At 33.9% G+C, this 26,046-nt stretch overlaps 1 protein-coding gene across 2 annotated transcripts in view; it reads left to right on the top strand.

Annotated features, from left to right (window-relative positions):
• The window catches only part of LOC145252616 (ADP-ribosylation factor-binding protein GGA1-like), a 139,745-nt gene that overhangs the window by 4,735 nt on the left and 108,964 nt on the right, over nt 1-26,046 (top strand). The window lies entirely within an intron of this gene.

Genomic DNA, 26,046 nt, shown 5'->3' with positions numbered 1-26,046 from the left:
TATAATTTTTTTTTTTTTTTTTTTGTAAAATTTACCATTTAGGGGGTGCGTCCACTCCAACTCACACCACCACTCCAAAAGACATAAAATATAGATATAATAAAATTTAATGAAGAAAAGAATTGCTCTACATCAGATTTTCAGTTATATCAAAAAATGCATTTTTAAGTGCATGAGCATCAATAATATATATGTGCTTGATAAAATCCTGAACTATTGAACTTATCAATTTGAATATGGAATATGTATTCTAGGAAACAAAGTGAGTAACGTGGGCACATTTTATATTTTTTTCTAAACTTTACCATTTAATTAGGATACCACTAAAACTATATCATACCCTCAAAGAAAAGAAAAAAATGAAAATTTAAAAATAATGCTATACAAGGTGAAATGATGAAGTTGTCGACCTAAAGAAAACAATACTAAACTTTATTTTAAAACTTTTATTGAAAAAATCAATTCTGGTAACTTGATTACATAGTAAAGCTATCATCTATTCAATGTAGTCGCCTTCAGCCTCAATTACAGTCCCTATACAAGTTTGGAACTGAGAAGTCTTTTTCATAAACGCCGGCAGGAGCTCAGCGGATGGCGGCGATCAGGCTGGCTTTGGTGTTGTGATAGGTCAGCTGGTGATGCTTTCGAAGTATTACTAAGTTCAGGTCAGGGGAGGAGGCGGGGCAGTGAGAGAAGGGTACAAAGTTGTAGCACTCCTTCTGAAGCCAAGCCTGGGTCTCTATGGACTTGTGGGCAGAGTCCTGCTGCCACACCCATGGTCTGCCAGCAGCCACCTGATTGCACCAGGGGATTATCGTACTCTTCAGCACATCCGGGTACACTTTGGTGTTGACTTTCAAGCCAACTTCAAAGATGTGAGGTGGCATTATGTGGCCCTCACTTGAAACCACACCAAAGACCATAACCGTGGCCGGAAATTTTTTCATCACTCTGGGCAAGTCCCTGTTATGAGTGGTAATCCAGTCCAATTCAGTGATGTATTTTGAGGGTGCTGGCAATGGTTCTGTTGTCATAACTTGGATCGGTAGAGAGCATGAGTTGTACAGCAGTGCATCGCCAATCTCGTTCGTTGAACATTGTGTCACTTTCAGACATGATAGAAGGCTCCTATTACTCTCCAGTACACAACTGGCCAACTAGTAGATGGTCTGTAACAAGAAAAGAAAAACCGTTTTTCATCAAAATGGAAATAAAATCATATCATGTTTTCTAGGGCGACAATTTTATCATTCCACCCTGCATTTATTGTATACCCGTCCTGGAATGGGTATTCTACTAGTTTATATTATGAAATATTTGTTTGTAATTTATTTTGCAAAACAATTGTATACAAAATGTACATTTTCAGCGACACCTCTGGTGGTTTTTGGCATGTAGCTTGTCGCCTAGAGAGAGAATTCATTCACAATGTAATCTCTTCTACCTCTCAACCTGGTCGGTTCAAGTGAATCTGTGGTTAGCTGAGGATCTGAACAATAACCATCAATGAGGGCAGGGCTGAGTTCTCAGGTTTACAGGTGGTTGGCCTTCAACAGTAAAACCGCGATTGATTAGCCATCTTTTGCAACCGGTGTTATGAGATTAGGCTGTCTGAAGATATAGGCTTCCTGACCTAAAGGCCCTGTCGGTGGGGCATTAGAATATGCCGACTGCCCCCCTGCAGGGGGTAAAAGTCCCTCAATGGGGGTCCTGGATATGACCTTAAACTATATCCAGTGGTGAGGGCCCCAGCTTGTGGGAGTATGGAGCCTCCCTTTAATTACCATTGCTCCCAGGTCCACTCTGACCCGGAGTGGTAGTACCTGTTAGGGTCCCAACTATGGGTTAAATAGAAACCGGCATGAAAACAACAAATATATTATATTAAAAAAAAAATTTTCTTCAAAATCTTTGGATTCGGCATTAAATAACCCGAAAAGGGTTGATATGCCGTAAAACAAAAACAACCAACCAACCAATCCTGACCTAAAATGCATTAAACATTAATATGCATTAAACTGTCTGAAGATATAGATAATATATGCATTAAACATTGGTGTTATTGTTTTTTTTCTTTTTCTTTACAAAACTCAATCATATTCTGCAAACTCAAAAACAAGAACAGAAATTTTCCTCTACAAAACAACCAAACCAAACATAATGATTAAATAGTTAAAGATATAAAGAACTTGAAGCAAAAATACCTTTGACTAAAATGACTGGATTCAGCATTTTGGTATTTGCTGAAGTCCCAAACTTCTCTCAGTGAGTTCTATTTATACTCCTTCTCGTGACGTCATATCTGACATCACATTTGCCCCTTCCTTTGTATTCAGATTGCTTTCCTCATCCTCTGAACTGCTGCTTGCATATCTCCGGGGTTTTCTTATCTGGCGTCTCGCTCATCTGAGGGCGATCGGGAGGTCCGTTTCTTCTTCCTTGCTTTTTCGCTCGTCATCCTCTAGTTGTTGTTGGGTACTGTCCTTGGGGATTCTTTTCAGTTGCGACGTGTGTCTAAAGATTAGTTTGTCGCTTTGCCTTATACTTGCGGAGTCCCCTCTGTGTTGTTCTACTGTCCATGGTGTTGAGTTGTATACTGAAGTTAGTTTATTATATCTGTTCTGTTTAAGGAGTACTGTATCTCTGGGTTCGATGTTAGACTGTTTAGCTTTGTTTTTGATCTGTGCGATCCTTCAATTTGCCTTCTTTTTTGTCTTTTTACCGAGCTGTTCTCCAAGCCTGGCTTGGCCTATTTTGCAGTCTTGGTAGGTTGATGTTCACTTCCCTACCCAAGAGGATCTTTGCAGGCGTTTCCCCCCGTAATGGCGTGGGGGTTATTTCGGTAATACATTAAGAACTTTCCCAGATGTTTTCTCCAGTTTTTCCCTTCCGCATTCATCGCTCAAATAGCTTTCAACAAGGTTCCAAAGAACCGCTCAATTTCTCCATTAGCTTGAGGATGATAAGGGGTTATTTTCCGGTGTTGGATGCCCCATTCTTTACAGAATTGCTTAAATTCAGAGAATATAAACTGGGGCCCATTATCTGAAACAATGGTTGCTGGGATGCCATGTGTATAGAAACAGTTTTGGATTGTTTATACAATTACACTTATCCTGGTGGATCTTGTAACGAATGCTTCAGGCCATCTTGAGCCTGCATCCACCATTCCAATTATGTAATCCCTGCTGGGGAAAGGTCTACATATGTCAACGTGGAGAACTTCCCAAGGACCTTTCATTTTGGCCATATGAATTGGACAGTGGTTCCTCTTAGGGGCTCAGGTTGTGCACGGAATACATTGGCTTATGGTGGCCTCTATGTCCTTGTCTATATTAGGCCACCATACTTTAGTTCTAAGCAGCGCTTTTGTTTTCATTATACCCAGTTGCGTTTCATGTGCCAACTTCAAGATTCGCTTTCGTAGGTTTTCGGGTATGATGATTCTGGCTCCACGCATAACTATGACCCGTTTGGTCGTCAATTCATTCTTAACGTGCTTATAGGGTTCTGTTAATTTACTGTTCCAGTCTTCCTGTTGTATGGCCTTTTCCACTGCTATGATAATTGGATCCTGTTGAGATTCATCCATTATTTCCGATAAAGTAATAGATTTAGGGATGCTATTTGCCACAACGGTGTTGATAAACCCTTCAGCAATCTCTTCTTCGGGTGAGACTGTCTTTTGATACCTAATTGGTTTCCTAGAGAGTATGTCTGCCGGGTTATTCCTACCATTAACATTTTATGGTGTAATCATATTGTTGCAAGCGTAGGATCCAGTACAAAATTCGTGCAGAGGAGTTACCCTTAGGATTGAAAATAGTCGTTAAGGCTTGATGATCGGTCATTATGAGAAAATTTTTCCCAAAGAGGTAAAAATGGAATTTTTCGCAAGCCCATAGGATTGCTTGGGTTTCTTTTTCTAGTTGGCAGTAATGACATTCACCCTCCGTTAGGGTTCTCGATGCATACCTGATTGGGGTGAGTATGCCTTTTTTTGTTTTGGCAGGGTATCACTCCTAGTCCTACAGGACTGGCATCTACTAAGACTGATGTTTCAAGGTTGGGATCAAAATGCATGAGCGTTTTGCTTTGGATTATTGTAGTGTTCAACTTAAGGATGCAAGATTCCTCTTTCTTTTTCCATCGCCATTCCGTGTTTGCCCGCATCAACCTTTTTAATGGTTCACTAAGTGTCGCTAGTTGGGGAATAAACTTTCCGAAGTAATTTATTAGACCTAAGAAGCTTCATATATCCATATATATTTTCAGGTTTTTAAAATTCTTTATTGCTTTTATCTTGGCGTCAGTTGGTCTGATCCCCTGTGTTGTCATGATAAACCCGTGGAACTCGATTTCTTCACTATGGAATATGCTCTTGTGCTATGCAATTGTAAGGTTGTTTTCTCTCAAAACCATATCTAGAGTCTTGTTCTGTTCTTTTGTGTCTTTGCCCCAGATTAGAATGTTATCGGCTCCATTACAGCAGTTTGGGATTTTCTGGAGTATTTGTTGAAGCAATTGTAAAAAAAAAAAAAAAAAAAAAAAAAAAAAATTGCTGCCCTTCTTTGGCTGCAGATGTAATGCCCATAATCAGCACCTTGTACCTATAGATCCTGGATTTGCATGAAAAGACTCTGGATCGAGTTCTATTTGGTGATAATAGGAGTTTTGATCGATTTTTGAGAAAATGTTTGCGTTACTGATTTCACTCAATAGCTGTTCAACTATTGGTATTTGATAGCGAGTGCATTTCACTGCTTTGTTTGCCAAACGTAGGTCGGCACATATTCTAATTTCTCCGTTTGATTTGGCACTGCTACTAATGGTGAGACCCACAGAGTGGGTCCTTCCACTCGTTTAATATCATCATTTAGCGTTTCCCTGATGTTTTTCCCTCTATTGCTCGTTGGATATGAAATGGTGTCCGTTTTGTGGTTGTGCTACCGGTGTAACATTATCATCTATTCTAATTGTAAGTTGGAAGTTTTTCATTCTTACTAATCCTTCTAGTGAGGGTAAGTGCTGCTCAAGAATTTCTTTTGTTGATTATGGGATATTATTTTTAGTAATTGCTTTCACCTGTGGGGTTCTAATAAATCCTAGTTTGATGCTGGCCCATTTACTTAATATGTTACCCTGTTGGTATGCTTTTTTAACGAATATTTTGTGGGCTATTCTTTTGTGACTGTTTGCTAGTGTCGCAAAAATTCTCCCTTTAGTGGTATTGGAATATTCCCATAGGCTTTTGGTGTACAGCTTGTTTCTTTTAATGTTAATTTTGGCCATAATTTAAGGATTCCTTTAAATGTTTTGCTGTTGAGGTTGATGTCTACTCCAGAATCTATCAACATTCTGATTGGTACATCGTCGATGTGGACGATTTTGCTCCCTGCTGAACTAATAAGTTTTACCTGAAAAACCCACGCCTGACGGTCTGATTTCCGTTTCGTTGATACGGGTTGGACGTAGTTTTGTCCGTCTGCCATGTTTGCTTTCCCTTTACTGTTGTTCTTTTTTTTCAAGCATGTTTTCTTGAAGTGATTCATTACTCCATAGTAATTATATTTCTTCCTAAACGCTGGGCATTTTGTTTGGCTGTGTATATGGTCTGAGCCGTTACAACCATAGCATTTTATGAATGGTTTTAAAGTGCTGCTGTTGTCCCTGGGTTGTTTTCTATATGCACTGTTAAGTTGTTGTTGGTTTTAATTTGGTGAATATCTGAGTGCCCCTTTACATTCCCTTCTATATTCTCAGCCTGTGTTTTAATGGACTCAAATATAAATGCTCTTCGAAGTGCTTCCTCTACAGTTAAATCCGTTTCTATCAAATATGCGACGTAATTTGCTTGAGGTGCATTTTTCTATTAACTTGTCCACTATAAGCTTGTCCAGGTTGTATTCGTTGAAGTTGTATTTTGCCCCTTACATACGTAGTCATGGGTTGACTCTCCGTTTTCTTGACTAAGCATCCGGAATTTATGACGCTAAAAGACCTTATTTGTTTTTTGCATAAAATATTCGTCCAGGGCTATCTTTGTTGTTTTGTATGTAGGCTCTACTTGGCCTGGTGGTATCTCCGGTGATAAGGTTTGGATGATGTCTTTAGTTTCTTCACATTCATTTTGGCCACAGGTGCCAGTGCTCGCTATTTTAGTGGACCAGCAGTGGCTCCCACTACCAACTGTAGTTTAATTGTATATTTTTTTTCTTTTAGAGGTGGGGTGGGGGCATACTTCACTAGGCAACTCCGGTACATGGGTCCTGCTAGTTTTCCAGAGGTAAAGCAACCAATGAAATTTTAACAAGGTCAATACAAGAGTGCTCAATACCGAAGTAGGGCAAGATATACTTTTTATTTGTTTTACATTAGCATTAATATGTCGCTATACATTCATGTTTTGTTGAGTTAGTTACAAGTAACTAGAGACCTCTTCAGGTGATATTGCTTATACAAAAGTTTTAGTCCGTAACAGACTAAATTCCCCCTACTCTTTATCTGTGCCTAAACCTAAACGTAGATTCCATGAAAAAAGCTTCTTTCTTAGAACTGCACGCCTGTGGAACTGTCTTCCGTTTTCCTGCTTTCCAATATGGTTGTCTTCAAGTCCAACATAAACAAGTTCTTGATGAGCCGTCCCACTTGTTAACAAATTTACCGAATTTCCATTACTAACAATTACTATATTGTCCAATTAACTACTGTACACTCTTAACCCTTATCCTCGAGTGGTCTTTGGGCCTTGATAAGTGGTTATGCGGATGCCTATGTAAAAAAACAAAAAAAACAAACTTGCTCACAAATATGTAGTGACAAATTAATGTTTATGTAACACAAATAAAAAGTATATATATACTAGCAGGGAGACCCTACGTTGTCTGGAATTGAATGAGAATCAATGAACATTCCACACTTCCAATACTTTTATTGCCATTGAAATCGGTGAAATCGCTCATTTGTTAATCAAATCGATTAATTACCTGCTTTAGTCAGGAATGCACTGCGTTGCACCAGAAGGAAGCTCAAATGTCTTCCCGCAGTGACTTAGTCCATAATACATTGTAGTCTACATTGCACTGTAGAGAACCTACTGTTGATTTTATGAAATTATTTTTATATAATGACTTGATTTAAAGTCTTAAAATGCAAAAGTTAAGTATCATGGTTCAATTTTGCTCTAAACAGAAACATTCCTTTCAAATGCACCCGTCTTATTTAAGAACATCTGTTGATTTTATCTATTTCGATTATCGATACTTAGCGAACACATTCCGATACAAAACCTATCTAAGAACACTCCAAGACATATAAAGTACATTTGTGTGAAATTTCAAAAATATGAAGAACAGGAGACGTTGTTGGTTTGGTCACATTGAAAGAATAGGTGAAAGTTCTTGGGTTAACAGATGTCAAACATTTGCGACAATAGGGACAGTTGGCAGGGAAAGACTAAGTAAAACATGAGAGAAAGTGATAAAACTGAATTTGACAGAAAGAAGAATAGGTGAAGACATAATCAAAGATTGTTTAGTTGAAAAGTCAATTTCCAAAAGCCGTCCAATGAGCATGTAAAACAGATGTTAAATCAAATATGATGGAAAGTGTGAATATATTTGCTGACATATTTAAATAGGTGCCTAAAAAGTTTGATTTCTAGTGGGGAATTTTTTCCCAATTTAAAGTTGCTAAAATGTTATCATAGGTTAGTTAATACTTTTTGTGACAGGTGCTATGCACGCGCGCGCACACACACTAAGCCTTCACTCACTCACTCACTCTAAGCCTTCACTCCTGTTCCAGATTCTATAAATGATGAAATATCTAAATTTCTGGATGATCTGTGCTGAATAGTTGGAAATGATGATTAAAATTTTGTTTCTGAATTTTTGAGATGAAAATTAATCATATTATTTGGATTATTCAAACTACTGTTCTCATCTTGAGTGCTATTTTCACAACGTTTTGATCGATATAAACCTCTGACCTTCTTCAGGTGTCTCTAACTTGGAGGAGAATCCTTCTGTCAAACTCTATACAGAATTTGAAACAGAACCCTTTATTTAACCCATGGGGGGGGGGGTAGCATCCTCGTGTTCTGTCAGTCATGGCTGATCAGGGATCATAAGTAATTCAGAATTGTATTTTGGAGAATTAAACATTCAACCCTAGAAGAAGGTAACTTACAAATTAATTTTTTTTATATATGGTTCATCTGAACTTCTGTGCAGATTCCTGGGTTCGGAGTTAATCACCTGAAGGAGGCCAGAGGTTTATTTGGCTGAAATGTGGTGAAACAACAATTATAAAGATGAGGATAAGTCTGCAAAAGAATGAACAAATTATAAAAGCGTCATTTCAAAGGATTAAAAAAATAAAAATATAGGATTTTAAAAATTTTCATTTTGTGTTATTGCATTTTTTTATTTAATATTTGATTTATAATAAATAAAAACAATTCAGTGTATAATTGTCCTCTCTCTCTCACATGTGCACGCACACACACAAGCATAAGTGAATGGAGTTGTTTTCTAATTTCCTAATTGTATTACCTAGTGCTACCAGATCAGGCTGTTGGAAGATACTGGTTCCCTGGCCTAAAATGCATCAAATATTATTGTTTTTTTTTCCCTTTCCCTTTGCAAAACTCGGTTATGAAAATAATTCTGAGCTTAACTAAGTATTTTCTGTAAGGATTTAAATCGAATTGTATTTTATTAACATATTGCAACGATTTGTAAGAAAAAAAATCTAGCAAATCAGAATCTAATATTGATTTTATAGAAGGAAAGTTATCGATGACAAAAAAAAGCAACAAAACTAGCAGACCAGAATCTAATATTGATTTTATAGGAGGAAAATTATCGATAACAAAAAAAAAAACCAAACAAACAAAAAAACGATAAAGAGATTAACTTTACTTTATGTATTAGATACAATAAAATGAATAAATATTAATTTTTATGGCTCGTACAGCCTACATTTCAGTTAATGAGAAATCATTCTCAGGGCATATTTAGTTTGTTGGAGTGAACCAAAATGATTAAATCATGAAAAATATTATCTTGGAAAGAAATTCTTTTAAAAGATAACGTTTGTATTCTTCAGAATTTCAACTCTTCCTAATTGACCCTATTAAAACTAGAATGCAAAAAAATATCTGTCATTTTGATTACTTCCCTAAAAACAAAAAAAAGCCCACAATTGTAGATTGTTGAGTTTTGATGTAAAAATACTTGAAGCTATCTACATCAAACGTCAACAATCTACAGTTAATAATATTACCTATGAAACCGTTAATAATAGTTTATAATGTTTAATATAATTCAATTTTATTCTGTGACGCTAAGTTTGCCATTATGGAATTTAAATTGTTAACGTCTCTACTGGAACAGTGTGAAAACGTTCTCTTGGCGTCTATATTTTTACATATCTAGATAAGATTATGTTTAAGGCTCTCAAAATTTATACAGGAATTGCACCACATGTACATATGGTGCAACAGGTAAAGACATTGCTTAACAATCAGTTCTGGGGTTAAGTTTCAATCAAATTAATAACTAAGAATAGCATAAATGAATACTTCCATTAAGCTTTGGTTGACAGAATGAGAACAATCGATCTTCATAGATTAAATAAAGAGTATGATTTGAAATTTTTTGTTGGTTCTCAAATCCGACTATTCAGTTCCTAAGTTTAAAAAAATGCACCTAAAAAAGTTGGCAATGTCATCAACGAAAATGTTACGAATCTCTACTGTTATATAAAAGAAACTTTGTGTGTGTGAGTTCATTCCCTATGGAAACGGCCAGGCTGATTTTTATGAAATTTTACACAAAGGTACTTTATATATCTAGCAGTGTTCTTGGATAGGCTTTGTATCGGAATGTCTTCGATAAGTATCGATAATCAAAATAATCTGATGAAAGAAGAAACAGACGATTTTGACCAAAGTTAACACCTTACACAGCCTAACATCACAAGTGCATCTAAGAAATTTTATCACACAAGCCAGAAGACTTGGTATATAAAATCAACAGTAAGTTGTTTCTGTTTAGAGCACAATTGAAACATGATACTTGACTTTTGCATTTTAAACTTTAATTCAAGCCAATATATAGAAAAATAATTTTAGAAAATCCACTGTAGGTTCTCTACAGTGCAATGTAGACTAAGTAAGTCACTGTGAGAAGCGTGTAAAGCTTCCTCTCAGTGTACCGTGATTAGTCCCCAACTAGAACAGGCAATCAAGCGATTTGATTGAAAAATAGGCGATTTCACCAATTTCGATGACACTAAAAATATGTGAGTGAAACATTCGTTGATCATTCAATCCTAGGGAACGTCGGGTCACCCTGCTAGTATAACAATAAAGATGAGAATAGTAGCCCGAATTATCCAAATCATCAATTTTCATCTAAAAAATTCCGGAACCCAAAGTTTGAAGTTAACACCTGAAGAAACTCTGTTGATGAAAACATTATACATAGTTATTATTCAAAAAAATTTTTTTTTAAATTCCTCTTTGGGTAACAACTTCCTTGGTCTTTTAGCTAGGAAGAAAGTGTAGTATCTGTTAGTCTATTCTGTTCTCAGGCAGTAAAGAAAAAAATTCTTCTAGACTGAAGTAATTTTTATTTTTGTTCCAATCCAAAATATTCCTTTATGGGGAATTGGATTTTCTTCATATTAAAAACTTAACCTTGTCTCTAACTTTGCCCTCGTGGGAAGTCAAGTAAATAAAACCAATTGTCTTTGCTGCATTCTATGCTGTTTCTGTGTTGATTGAGGACCACTGAATCGCTGATCTTTACCGTCCATCCTTCTCCAACGGCATCTAGGTGCTCAAAGAGGAAGTTTATCCATGAGTTCTTCTCTCTCTTTCTCTATCTTCTTGGCACAAACATGTTGGTGAGCAGTTGAAGATCTGGGTGACGACAACCAAAGGTGACCCAGTAGCACTATCAGGCCCATAAGTAGTTGGTCTTCAACTATGAAATTGGAATTGGTTAGCTATATCGGGTGACTTAGCTCAAAGGAAAGTGGGCTGCGATGGTCGGAGATGCTGTCCTTTACTCAAGAGAAAGCTTGCTAAACTTGACCAGGATGATAGTTGATACAAATTCAAGTTTTTTTTTTTGGTAATCTACCTGTTTTAACTAAGGGTTACCGATTAATCGGCCGTTAACCGGCCTAATCGACCACTTTGCCGATTAATCAGTGTTACATCCTTGGTCCGGGTTTAAATGCGTAGCAGTAACTTTAACTCCAGCATATGGGTTTAGGCTTAATGCATGCACCCAGCTTAGAGAAGGGTAATGGAATTTACCACCAAGAACGGCTACCCAGCTGGTTCCCAATCCAGTCGAGTGTAAGCAAAAAAAAAGAGAGAGCCATTCGTCGCTCATCATGGCTAACCTCAGATTCAACCGTATAATTTTTTTTTAAGGTATCATTCGCTTCATCGCCTCTGATTCTATGAGCCAAGAAAAAAAAAACCTTGCTTTCCCTCGTGGAGATGCAAACCCAGACTCCCCTCTTTTTTTCTTCCTTTTCCTCCCTGCCTCTTGGCTGTTGCGGCATCGGTAATCGGCAAATTTGCTGATTAATCGGCCGATTATTTACTTTTCTCTTTCCTGTTAAATTTAAATCCTTTCATCACTACCAAGTGACTCATCAGATAGCTTTAACACATTAACATAGTAACTACTAATTTAACTTAACATTTGTTAAGTGTCTGGTCACTATTACGGCTTTTTGTCTTTATTAAATAAAATTACAAAATACAATTTCTGATTTTTAATTGAATATAATTAAACAATTAGATAAGAAAAAGAAATTACAAACCAACTACAAAGTACAAATTGTAATTCTTTAAGTGATTAACTATAAACTAAAGTTCTGAATCTGCTGCTGCTCTACTTCCTCTTCTATTCTAGCTGCCTCCTCTGCTCTCATAGTATTTAAGCCTCAGTATTTAAAGTTGAATACTTTTAAGTTGTAATGTAGAAACATTAGACTTTCTCTATTCTCATGAGGAAGCCTGTTCCTCAGGTTTATATACATTACCACTAGTACTAAAGAGCCTCTCACCCTCCAAAATGAAGGTGGTACACTTAAATATTTTGAAGTCAGTTTACTCGGCAGTGGTAAGATCTCATTTGTCTACTTTCATCACAGAAATTGAGTATCACCTCTTGCGAGTAGTTGTAATGGCTAAGTTCTTTTGTGCACTTAACCATAAGGGGTTTACTCCTTTTGAGGTTAGATTGTGATTCTTGTATTTCTGTTGTAGTTGCAGTTTCCAGGTTTAACTCAGCTCTAAGTTTTGATTTGTTACTGTAGGCTTATTCGAAATTAATTCATCAAACAGGTTTGAAAGAGATACTGTTTTAGTTTCATTTTTATGTTCTTGACCCTCAACAAAGCTTGAAGAAGTGCATCCTGCCGATTCTGATTCATTATCATCAGTAGAAAGTAAATGTAGAATCTAATTGTGTTTTCCATGTCATTCTTTTGAAATTTAAATGTGGATCTAGGAAAGTAGACACAAGTTTTTATTATTTAGATAAGATGAAAATCTTGTTTCCATTGATTCATTGAATTGTTGAACTGTGGTAAGGATTCCATTTAAGTCAGAAATATCAGAATTAGATTGGACAAGTTTTGAAAGAAAGAACCTCAAAGCTAAAATTTTTGATATTATCATCGATTTGGTTGAAGTTCTGTGACTTGCTTCTTTGGTGATTTCTTCAAATAGACTCACTAACTGGACAATTTTTTTGAACAAATCCCCAATAGTAAGTTGTTAAGGGAGGAATTTTATAGTGTCGCAAATTCACGTATGAAAAAATAAATGAATCTCGTATTAAAAAGAAAAAAATTTCTGGTTTGTGCGAATCATTCTACTTGCCATGAAAAAGTTCTTTCTAATTAATGTTTACCAGATAAAAAATATATTGTTTTATGAAAAACAGCCAAGTTTGTTTGCTTATTTCAAAACTAGTAAACATTAATCAGAAGACACTTTTTCTGGGCATTCAATGTAAAGTAGAATGGTCCGCACAAACCAGAAATAAATCATTTGTGAATACAATCACAATGTCTCAGTTTAGTCTCAAAAGACAAAGGATACCCCCTGTAGGGGCAGCTGCGCATGTGATTGTGAGGCAAAGGGTGTGCAATCTCCACCCACACCTCTCCTGAATCGGCACTGCTTAAGTCTAGTGGCAAGGAGAAGTCCAGGACGACTGGAAACATTGTCGAGATAAACAGAGAGCACATACACCACCATTTAGTACTGACCGGGTTCAACGTTGCTTACTTTCGGTGATCCAACGGACATTTGTGAACAATCACAGCGTTAACTTGAACAAAGCCAATACAAAAATAAAATAAAAAGATGTTAAAACAATAAAAAAAACAATAGTACTTATGCAGAGAACTTTTTTGGAAATTCATTTCTTAATATGTAGAGGAGAGGATGTTTTTCTAACTAATCTGTACTTTCACCTAACAATTTAATAAAAAATAGAAAACAAGTGATTTGTGCCACAAGTATTGAAGAAGGACAACTGAAGTTTTTTCTCTATATGTGTTTGATTGGAGCCGGGCTTGAGAGAACCACTTCAAATGGACGAATGTGAAGCAAAGACTTCAACAAAATGGCAAAGAAATTATAATTGTATAAAGAACTCTATTGTTGATAACATGCAGTTCTTACTTTTATTAAAATTAAATTGATGTTGAACATCTGAGTTTACTTAATTAAATCGCCATGATAAACAAAGTGAAAAATACTACATAAAATTTTTACATTTTCTTGAGGATACTATTTAAGAAATACATGGTGTAAAGAGCTGACATTTGGATATAGCATTCTGCAATATGCATTGATTAGGCATGCAAAATTCTAGATCTTTTAATAGTTCTTGTGATATATACTTTTGAAATTGGTATATATAGTACTTTATTTCTACCACCAAAATTCAACATATCCTTTTTATCACCTTATAATGAAGTAAGTTGCAGCTGGAATTGTTTAAAAAATAGGCATAATAATCATTATGTATAGAATTATACTGAATGTTCATATCTACTGTCATTTAATTCAGTTTTATTTGATGATACTTTAAAAATTGTCCATCAGTGCAATTATGGTTATTACAAATGATGCAATGTTCACTTTTCACACCTCAAAAATGAAGGCCGAAATTGAATTAGAAATAATTGTACTTTTACTTCCTACTGTTTTCTTATATTAGGAATGATGAAAGCATCTTTTGTGACATTTTTACTGGTTATTTTTTTGTCAGTTGGTTTCAAAGTTGCCATGTTATAATTTACACGTTTGTGCCTCATCTTCAGCAGAGTAGTGTTTACTGCTTATCAGTAAATGTAAAATCCAATTCTAAATATGTTTTTTATACCAATCTTTTAAAATTAACAGTTGAATCATGGGTCTAGGAAAGTAGACATACACAAATTTTTATCATTTAGATAGGATGAAAATCTTGTTTCCATTGATAACCTGAATTGTCCAACAAGGGTAAGGAGGATTCCAATAAAGTCAGAAATACTAGAATTAGATTGGACAACTTTTGACAAAAATAACCCCACAGTTAAATTTGTACATATTATCATTGATGTGGTTGATGTTTTGTGACTTGCTTCTTTGGTGATTTCTTCAAATAGACTCAACAACTAGAAATTTTTTAAAACAAATCTCCAGTGGTAAGTTGTTAAGGTAGGAATCTTGTCAACAACATATATTACAGGAGTTTTTCGTTGTTCTTAATTTATTTTTAGCATATAATATATTGAATTCCACCATGCAGTCACATCTTGAATGAGTTTTTTCCAAATTAAGCTGATCCTGTATTTCAGTTAATTTGCTAATTGCTAATAGAAAACGATTCAAGTGAGAAACTATTTCTGTTAGATGTAATGGTTGTCTTCACAGGCTGAGTTACAATGTATGATAATTATTCCTGATACCAGAAACCATATTTTCTCTTGAATACCGCAAAACTAAGAAAATTTTATTGAAGATACTCATCCACAACATTGTGCAATTCTTCACTTATTTTTGCACCTGAATGGAATCACTCTAAGCACAGCTCTGCACTGTTCAAAGTCATTTGAAAACCAATGACCTGTCAAATTCAGAAAATGAGCATTACTTGTAGTTGTCCAAATGTCTGTAATCCATGAAAATCTTCTAATTTCAACAAGAGACGATTCAATTTTTGTTTTACTTTTGTAAATGTATTGTATTGAAAATGATTTTGCAGTGAAGTGCTTTTTTGATGGAATGCTGTAATTTGAACAAAATTTTGCAATAAGCCAATTAAATCCAATGTCAGATGTTACAAAATATGGTTGAATATCAACAGCAATTATTTCTCTTACCAGATAATGCATTTCTTGTGACCTGTGATCATTAATATCCCCAATTTATTTTTGGAGGGGGGAGGGGCAATATTGATTCTATAATAGTTTGGTATTTCACTGAAGGATCATAGTTGTTGCCACTTGTTCCTGGAATGTCTGTCCCTGAATATTCATTGTTCTTCCTTTTCTTATTTGTAATGTTTGCTTCTTTATTAACAAAGCTTTCTGGTTGAACATATTGGTCATCGTAAAAGTTTTTGCTGATTTGACACCCTCTGATGTAATGGTTTGACATGACTTGCAAGCAGCTGTATTCGTATTCTTGGGATTGACATCAAAGTACTTCCAGTAGAAATTGGTTGCCATAATGGTTGAAAGTTGTTTTTAATATTTAGTTAATTTATACTGATTTAAATTATGTCTGATATCTAATTAGTAATTTATCTCAGTAAAATATATATTCTCTAATCCAGAAAAAATAAAAATGTATATGTAATGGTAACAAGAGTCTAAAATTGAGGAACAAGAGTATGACTGATGAAGAATGCTTTATTTTAGCTTCTCACATCGTCACAATTTACTGTACAATTCCTCAACATGAAAACTGAAAGGTGAAGTAATAATTTTCTTTGACAAATGATTTAAAATAAAAAATAATTCGATAGAATGAGAAAGGAGGGAACTTTTCCATATGCTTACATCTATTTGCCTCAAATTCAGAGAAGTTGTAAAAGTCTACATGTTAACAGTGCATCATGCCTGTCATTTGATAATATGCTGTAGACGATGTATGTCACTTTGATAAATTTTCACTGGTAAGCAAAAGAGTGAGTTAATTTGTCTTCCTTTCCAATATAATAGTATCATTTATGACAACAAAATTTGCTAATAAATTGCCATCAGAAAGTCTATTAATTGGCCAATTTGATAATCGGTACATCCCTACTTTTAACTATTAAAAAAATTTTTTATGGAAATCTTTCTAGGCAAGGATTGAAGCCACTTGATGTTAGAAGCTAAAATAAGAAAAATAAAATGAAATGAACAATGCTACTTCAAGGTCAAAAACAATCCAACAATAAGTGTTGATAGATCCTGATCTACAAAACAGTAATTATTCCTCGGTTGTCAGAAACCTTGCTCACAGAATGTGAAAAAAAAAAAAAAAAAAAAAAAAGGAGAAGAAGAAAAGCAAGCGTTGCAACTCTCGCTTCTCTTATTTTGTCCTTTATCCTTTACATTATATGAACGATTTTTCTGACAAAGGGGAAAAGAATTGCTGTTTTCTAGGTTGCAATCCATCAACACTTACTGTTGGCGAGTTTTTGACCTTGAAGTATTTTTTTTTATTTTTATTTTTTAAGCTCTTTTCACCCAGTGGCTTCAATTTTAGTTTACCCCTTTCCCTCCTCAACAAAAAAACAAACACATTATACAGAACATTAAGACTCTTAATACAATATCAATTTATTGAATAAAATTCTGTATTTCATCCGTTAGTTTCTCTAAAATGCCCTCTTAATACCACTGATATAAAAAAAAATTTCTTTAACATTATTTCTGAATCGTGTGATTCAATCTTAAAATGTTCTCTGGTATTGCTATCCTTAATCTAGCAACTTGTCCCATAAATATGATCCCATTAGTGAAAAAAATTTAATTAGTTAATAAATGTAGTTTTTGAAATTTGTCTTTACGTTAAATTTCCAGATTGACAAGTCAACGTGTAAAGGTATTTATTTATAAAATCTTATGTAAGAAAAAAAATCGTCATTATCTTCATCTTTTTAACGTTTGTGTTTCATGCTAGCATATGTTGAATAGCTTTTTAAAAAAACATTCCTATTGTTTATAATGAACTATTTTACTTTTTTATTTTATAGTCTTACTAGCATGAGTACCCAGCATTGCCTGGGTAGAGAGAGGTGGTATACTAAGGCTATTGAGCAACCCTCAGCCCTAAAAAAAAATGAATTGTTTCAATCAAAATAACAGTGAGTGCCTGTGCAAGCGCAAAAAAAAAAAAAAAAAAATTAGCCGCAGTAGCCAGGCTCAAACCTGTAACGCGAAAGAGGAAAAGGAAGTGAAAAAAGCTAATGTATTAGCCGTCTCAGCCTCAGCAATTTATGACGTCATGGGCCTTCGAAATAACATCTTTTAAACATACGTTGAGATCGCTAGGCGTATGACTTTACAAAAATGTTGACCCAAATATGATACAGAGTTGTAATTTGCAATTAACCCCTCCTTGCAAAAAACGGCTCAATTGACCAGCACAGAATTAATCTTTTTGGCCAATTTTTAGATATTTTTCATCCAAGAGATTGATCTTTCTAACGGTACCAATTTTGTCATGCTTCGATGCATCTATCAAAAGTTTTTGGCAGGCACGCGAACACACACACACACACACACACACACACACACACACACACACACATTTTCTCTTTTATATAATAGATTACTTTTGACTGTTACTAAACAGAGTTACAGAAAGGAGACGGTAGAAAATAAGAATGGGAGTAAAACAACAAATAAGAAAAGGCAACAATAAAAGACAGAACCATAGTAAAAAATGGGTGATTTAGTGAGTTAATTGCAAATTACAACTCTGTATTATATTTGGTTCAGCATTCGTTTTACATGCTGGTATGTGTTGAACGACTTTTAAAAATTGATTTCAAAATTAATCTGTCTCTGATCAGGTTTGTTTTTTCTCTCAAATCCATCCTTATCATTTCCTCACATGTTTTCCTTAGCCTTTTCCTGACAACTATCAAATTTTCTACATCCATTGACCCAAGAACTCTCCTCTATTCTCTCGATTTGATCAAATCAACAAAGTCTCCCATTTTGCACACCGCTTTATATGTTGTCCAGATTTAACCTTCCTCTGAGGTCATTAAATGTAAGTCTATCTTTAAGACTCATACTACACTTTCATCATATCATCTAATATCAGTTTTTTCATGCAACACATTTTCTCAACTCTGATTGGCCAGGTTTCACTTCAATACATAGACACACTGCATACGCATGTCTGATAGACTCTGCTGTCTTTGTGTGTCTTCAACAACGTCCAGTGAGTGATGTCACCAGATTTGTCTATATTAGGCTGTTTCTTCAACAAAGGTCCTGGTTGATGAGAGGATCCAGTCGAACAGGTTGCTACTATGTTGTTTTTGATAGTGTGCAATCCATTAACCCCTGGTCTCCCAAGTCAACGTCACTGGAAAGTAGGTCATTTCAAGCCAAAATAAGAAAGGAATAAGTCGATAACTGGGCTTGTATATAAAAAAAACAAACAAAAAAAAACGGTAATTATTCACTGAAAGTTACAAAATTCTGACCATTCACAAGTTTCCAATTCGAAATACAAATGCTCGAGGACTGGCAGCTTCTATTAGTAAAGTCAAGGTGGTCATCTTTAAATCTGGGAGATTGTCTCTTCAGTGTGGATTCAGTGATTTGGAACTGAGTGAGACTTTAGTCAAGGGTCTTTTGTTTCACTGAATGGTGTGGGTCCCCCGGCGACCAAGCAAAGTGTGTCCTCGAGGCTATTTTTGTCTTTCGTTATATTGAGAATCAAGTGGGCTTGACCCTGTTTCCCGATCACGAAATTTTATTTCACATTCTCAGTAAACTAATCTCAGTTAGCTTTTTGAAATTCTCAAACTCTGAAATTTTTTTTTTTGTTTTTGTCCTCAAACATAAAACAAAACAACTAATTATTATGATTATTGGTGTATTTTTGTTTGATGAGGGTTCATGGAATACATTTCTTTGATACATTTCTTTGATAAATATTTAAAAAATGTTTCCATTGTTTAATGTCATTTCATTTATCTAAAGTTAACTTTCAAATGTACTCTGTGTCTATCTGTGTGGGTAAAAGATCAAAATAAGTGGATGGGGGTGGAGCTCGTAAGTAATTTCAAAATAATGTTCTTTGCTGTTGTTAAAACAGGACAGACACAAACCCAATTCCCCTTACTCTCAGGTCTAGAGTTTTCCTATAAACGAAATATTTAATTGCTTATAGTTATTTTACAGCATTTTGGTCAAAGGTTAGATGCAACAATCCCTTTCGCCAATCAAATGTTGGCTGGTAAAAAAAAAATTATGACAAAGAGGTCCTAAACAATTTATTCAACTGACATGTTTTGTCTTTTCACTTCTGACAACTTCATATAGCATTAAAACCGGTGATGTGAGGGTCTCCATTTTGTAGTTTCGTTAAATAGAACTTGCTTTTGGCCTTTTAAAAGCTAAAATAAATTAAAACTATGTTTCTGAATTTTTGAGATGGAGATTGATAATTTGTATTGTTTGGACTACTGTTCTCATCTTGAGTGTTATTAGCACAACATTTTGGCCGATGTAACCTCCAATTTTTTTCAAGTGTATCTTCTCAAACTCAGTGCGGATGAGACAAAAAAATACAATAGTGAATTACTTAAGACGTCTACCAGTAATGGTTGATGGAACGAGAGTATGCTACCCCCCGTTGATTAAATAGATTCCGCTCAAAATTCTGTGCATATTTCTGAATTCTACCAAAAGATTCCTGAGGTCAACAAAGTACACCTGAAGAAAGCCGGAGGTTACATTGGCTGAAATATTGTGCAAATTACACTCAAGATGAGACCAGTAGTCTGAATAATCCAAATAATAAAATAAAACTTTCAACACATAGGATGCCCCCTCCTCCCCCTTTCAAGTAAATATGGTATTGTGGTGTCTGTAATGATTCTACCTAAGAGTGGGATAGACAAAGTAGAATATGCATGGATAAATAATGATGCTCATTTTTCCAAAATTTTTCTTGGCTTTGTGCCTAATTTGTCTAAACGTGTATCATATATCTTTTTTAGCAAATAAATATTTTAAATTGGATCATTTCTATTATTACATTTCATTTATTCTCGGTTAGTGAAGGAGAAATCCTTCTAAATCGAGGCAATTTTTGTTCCAAGTGCCGCTTTTTTGGGGAACTAGATTTTTCCCACATTAAAAACTAACCTTGTATTTATCTATTATTTTTTTTTGTAATTTCCAACTTTTCGTATCAGTTCTCTGAAATTTATTACTAAAAAAACAAAATTTATTGCTAAAAATATAATACTAACACTGCCTTCATAGGGAAGCAAATAAATATAGGCATAAAAACTGCATCTAGTGTTGGACGCATAAATTTATATTTTGGAAATTTTTTAGATGAGAATTGATAATTTGTATTATTTGGACTACTCTTCTCATCTTCGTTGTTATATTCACAACATTTCAACCAATGTAACCTTTGACCTACTTCAGGTGCAATTTTTCAAATGTGTCAATTTTCTAGTCAAATTTAAGAACCTCTATGCAATTTCAAAATTAGCCCTTTTATTTAATAATCATATGAAGTGTTTCCTTAAATTTTTAAAGCATTCTTAGAAATGATCAAAAGTATTTAGAGGTAGTTGTAAAAATCAAGCATTCCCATATTCACTTATTCTTCAAATGCATTAAGGACGCCATTTAGAATATAAGTGAAAGTAAGCTTGTTTATGTTTCTTTGTTAAAACGTAGTGTAGTATGTTGGAATTAGTAGGAGTGAAAAACTGAAATAACAAATGGTGACTTAAAAAACAATTATACTTGTTAAAGGAGTAACTTGGTGATGTGAGGGAAGTGAGAGGACTTAATGGATAGAAAATTAAACATTTTACTACCTTCTTTGAGGGACTACTTACTCAGAATAAATGTAATTTTTGAATGGGGATGAAATGTATGCATAGTTTTGTGAAACACGATTTAGGAAGTGTTGTAAGTGATAAGTGTGAAAGATGTTCAGTTATTTTCCTTATGAAACTGTAGATGCAAGGGAAAAATCGAGATTATTTTATTATATAGTAAATGGCTGACAGAATGAGAAAAATCTATGCTCATGAATTCAGTTTGAAATTCTGTACAGGTTCTAGAGTTTGATGCATTCAAAAGTTTGACAAGAAGGTTTGTAAGTTTAAATAGGCGCACATGAGGAAATAAGTGGGGAGAGGTTACATTTGCAGAAATGTTTATATAACAACCAAGATTGGAAGAGTAATCCAAATAATATACATAGTTTTACATCATGATTTGGTTGTTTTGTTTTATCGCATATCAACCCTTTTCGGGATACTGAATGCCAAATTCAGTAATTTTGGAAAAAAAATTCTGCTTCAGGTTCTTTATATCTTCAAATATTTACTCATGGTATTTAATTTGGTTCATTTGTAGAGAAAAATTGTTTTTGACTTTGCTGAACATGACTGAGTTTTGCAAAGGGAAAATAAGAAAACAATAACATCAATGTTTGGTGCATTTAAGTCAGGAAGCCAATATCTTTAGACAGACTGATCTGGTAGCACTAGATTTACATCATAAATGACTAGTTAAACTTGAACAATATCAATAAATATGTAGCAATATTTATAAATTGCAATGTGAAAATTTTGACCAAAATGGACTTACTCAGTTTTAAAGAACTAAAAATAAAGTTGATATGCCACAAAACTAACTAATAATCAGCTTTTTTTTTTGTAGCCATCAGAATGTAGGCTATTGTCTTGTGCTCTGTTGGCTGAGATATGGTGCTGTGCAATTCTAGGTGGTCCACCTTCCCAGGCTTCACCTTCTTGCCCTTTGAGGAAGGGTTAGTTTTTTTGCTAATTGCCTGAAGCGCCCTTACAGCAGAATACAGATGGGGCTGTCCAGACATTTTTTTTTTTTTTTGTAGGCCAGATTGGTCATCCTCTGAAGCACTGGCTTTTCAAATTCCACTTTCCGACCTTGTGTCACATCTTCTTCCTGCGTGGGAGGGAGATAAACATCCTTTACTAATTGTAAGATATTAAAAACTAATATCTTGCATGAAAGTTCTTTGGTTTGTTTCTGTTGTTTTTCAGTATTATGAGATACTGATGTGCACATATGATTTACCAGATGCATCAGGTACTCTATGTAGGAGGATGTCGACACCTGCCTGCAAGAACGGCAAAAGTCTAATGGGGATATTACAAGCGACTGGGGACCACTTGTGAATTTTATATTTCCTAGAAAATTCCAGCTTTTGGAGGAAGCCTTTTGAACCCACTGAGAATGAATGCTGCTTCCGCTCCACCAATGCTCAAGTTTTTAAAGAGTTAGCTCCTGCCCAAGAAATCGTCTTTCACTCGTAATTCTTTTCATAAAAGAATATAGTATTAATTAAAAAAAAAAAAAAATGAATTCCAATTAAGGAATAATATATATATAAGAATATAGTAGTTTCGACATTTTTTCTTAACTTAATTTTATTCCTAAAGCCATTAATCATCTGTTGGATCACAACCACTACAAATATTTATTCTACTTTGAGTTTGTATAAAAATTCATAAACTCTTAATATATCTGTTAAATTTTTTTTTTCATAATAAAAACAATAATTAGTCTACATTAGACTTCTGTATTTAACTTTTCTTATATTTAACATCCTTACATTTACCGTTCTTATATCTAAAGTTCTTATATTTAACCTCTTTCTATAGTTAAATCATTTTTTTATATTCCACCTGGGCAAGGCCGAGGCATGAGTCTTGGTAGTATTTCTATAATAAAGCAACTGATTTTGCTATCTAATTTACACGCATATGTATGGTGTGTACGAACACACTTTGTCAATTAGATGGCAAAATAAAACCATTAAGAATCAACAATGGAAAAAAAAAGTCGCACTTTCTCTAAATGCTCAGAAAGGCACATAAAAATATTAATGATTGAATTAACACAAAGTGAGAGATGGTGATAGAAATACATAGCTAACTAAGTGAGAGATGGGTGACTAGTTCAGTTAATTACAAATTATGGAGGATTTTCACTGCTTCTGATTCCTAAAGCAGTTTATTTGTCGAGACTTTGATTTGAGTAGATCTACATTGTGTAGAGCAGCAGTTTGTGGTGTTTAAGGATAGCATATGCATGCAAAGTCTACGATTAATTAATTGAACATGAATGAAGGATTGACTCAATAACAGATTTATTCAGATAAAATACAAAAGCAACGTTTTATAAGATTTTGTGTAAATAAAATATACATAAATGAAGCTTTTGTTTCGTTAATAATCTGATAATTGTGAAAACAAGAGTTTTCTATTTTACCTAGGACAAATAAGGAATTTGTGGGGAGTGTTTTATATATATATATATATATATATATTAGTATACCATGATATTTATGGCAAGTGAGCTATGCACTAGGTGTATCAGAATTTTTGTAGGAATTTTTGACACCCCTAACACGAAACTGCAAATAAAATATAAAAAACTCGTAACTCGTAATTTCTCTTTTAAAAGTGGGTTGTTTATTTTCTTTATGGATTATACTTCCAAAATAAACTATTAAAGTTGTTTTAAAAGTAATAGAAATATTTTTTTTTATTAAAAAAAAAAACAGTAATAAATTTTACGAACTCAATATTTTTCAATTTTTAAACTTTAAAAATCTATCAAAATTTTTCTACTGATTCTATTTTTATGATATTTTCAGGGTCAATGTGAAATTTTATGCTCTTTCCAATAAACCGAATATAATATTTTAGACAAACGTTTTTTTTTTTTAATTCATGCCCCCCCCCATCTTCAAGTGTCTATTAAAAAGTAAATAATTAATTTACTCACCAAAGTTTTATATATCACAAATTGAAGAGAAAAGGTCAATAAATAATGTATTGAAATTTAAAACAAAAAAAAAGTAGTATTTTTTAGAAATTTACCTGTAAAGTCCGAAGTTTAAAATCTTTTTTTAAAAAAAACCCACGTTGTTTTTTTTTTTAATGAAACCTTGGTCCTTGCTCCTTTAATTGGAAAAAAAAAAAAAAAAAAAAAAAAAAAAAATTAGGGCTTGAATTACATTTTTCGAGTAGTTATAAGCTTGGAAAGACGGGGTGGAATTATTCACTATTTTTCACGAAATTTCTAACACACCTAGCTATGCACAAACGTTTTTGGATAATTCACTTGCCATAATTATATTTTTATACTATTCAATTCTTTCTATTAAATTCTTTAGACCTCATTAATTATAAAAACAAACAAAAGTTTAAGTCACAAAGATTTTTAAGTATATACTCCCCCAAACCTGATCACATTTCTTCTGAACTTAATCTGTGAGACTTCATTCATGAGATGCTGAAAGGGCAAAAATGTAATTCATATTAATATTTTAGTGTTGTCTTTTTTTCTTTAAAACTTTTTTGATTCCCCTACCCATTTCCCCTCGCACACACTCTGGTTAAACTTTTTGTAAAGAATATCCCACATTAAGTACATAATTGTATTGTTTGAAAAAAAATAAAATAAAATAAATAAAACTAGCTTTCCTGACCTTGAGGAGATGAAAACAAAAATAAAATGAATCTCTATCTTGGCTGATCTGACTTGTGCCTTTGCCCCGGCTTTGTTTGAATGAAGCGCAGTTATCACCTTTTCAATTGGATTGTTTCCACAAACACACTTATTACCAAATCTCTGAAATGATCACTCATAAAATAAATGATAAAAAAAAAGAAAAGAAAATCTATTCATTCCCAACTTCTGCTAAACAATGATAGGATTTAACTAGTTTGTAAGAACTGGTTACTAAAATTATAAGTTTGCAGAGCTAGTTCTTGCACTTGCAAATAAAAATAATTTTAATGAAAATCTAGGTAAATTTTGCAGCGTTAGTAGTCCAAATCCTCAACTCTTACTCTTTAAATTCTAAAAGACCTTACCCTATTCCCAAGAAAACTCCTTCCACTAGTAATAGTTTATATAATACTAGCAGGCTGCCCGGCATTACCAGATCATAAGATACGCTTAAATATGATAGTATAATTCATGCAGATTATGTATTTATTATTATAAAATCAGTTCTCTATGGATTATTATATTGAACCTAATGTATGGTAGTGAAAGCAGAACATATATATATATATATATATATATATATATATATATATGACTTTGGTGCCATCAGCTAGAATCGAAACCAAACATACAACTCTTCACCCTTATTCCTTAGCCTCTGAGTCATCCCATATATATATATATATATATATATATATATATATATATATATATATAAAATAATTCACATATCATACCATTTTTTTAAAAGATGGAATCGCTTTATTGTCAAAGACAAGATGCAAGCAAACAAAAAAGCAAGCAAGGTCCACAGTTTTAGAATTATATAGATATATATTAGACATACTTGTGACTCATTGTCAAGGCAAAATGTCTCTTTTTGACCATCGATTATTCTGGGGTACCTCAAGTATAATTTATCCATGGTGTGTAAAGACTCACATTAAGTAAATTAGGTTGTCATACTGAAAACAAAATCACAGAGGCATAAAGAAATATTAGAGAATGGAGAACATAGAGAGATGGGCAAGTTGTTCAATTAATTATAAATTATGGCTAATTAGAGTTAATTTTGAACTGAAAGCCAAGTTTAATTTCAGAAGAGTTTCCAATGTGTAGCTAATCTGTATAAGGCCTGGAGAAGAAAGAGTTTTTGGTGGATACCTGATCTGTATAAGCCTTGGACTTTAAAATTTTGCAGGTAAAGAGCAAAGATCTTTCTTGTGTGGGCACGAAAAATTA

This window comes from Euprymna scolopes, chromosome 29 (assembly GCF_053919585.1).
Source record: "Euprymna scolopes isolate OS-2025 chromosome 29, ASM5391958v1, whole genome shotgun sequence".
Lineage (NCBI taxonomy): Eukaryota > Metazoa > Mollusca > Cephalopoda > Sepiida > Sepiolidae > Euprymna > Euprymna scolopes.
Note: the sequence above shows the minus strand (reverse complement) of the source record. Positions and strands in the feature narration are given on the sequence as shown.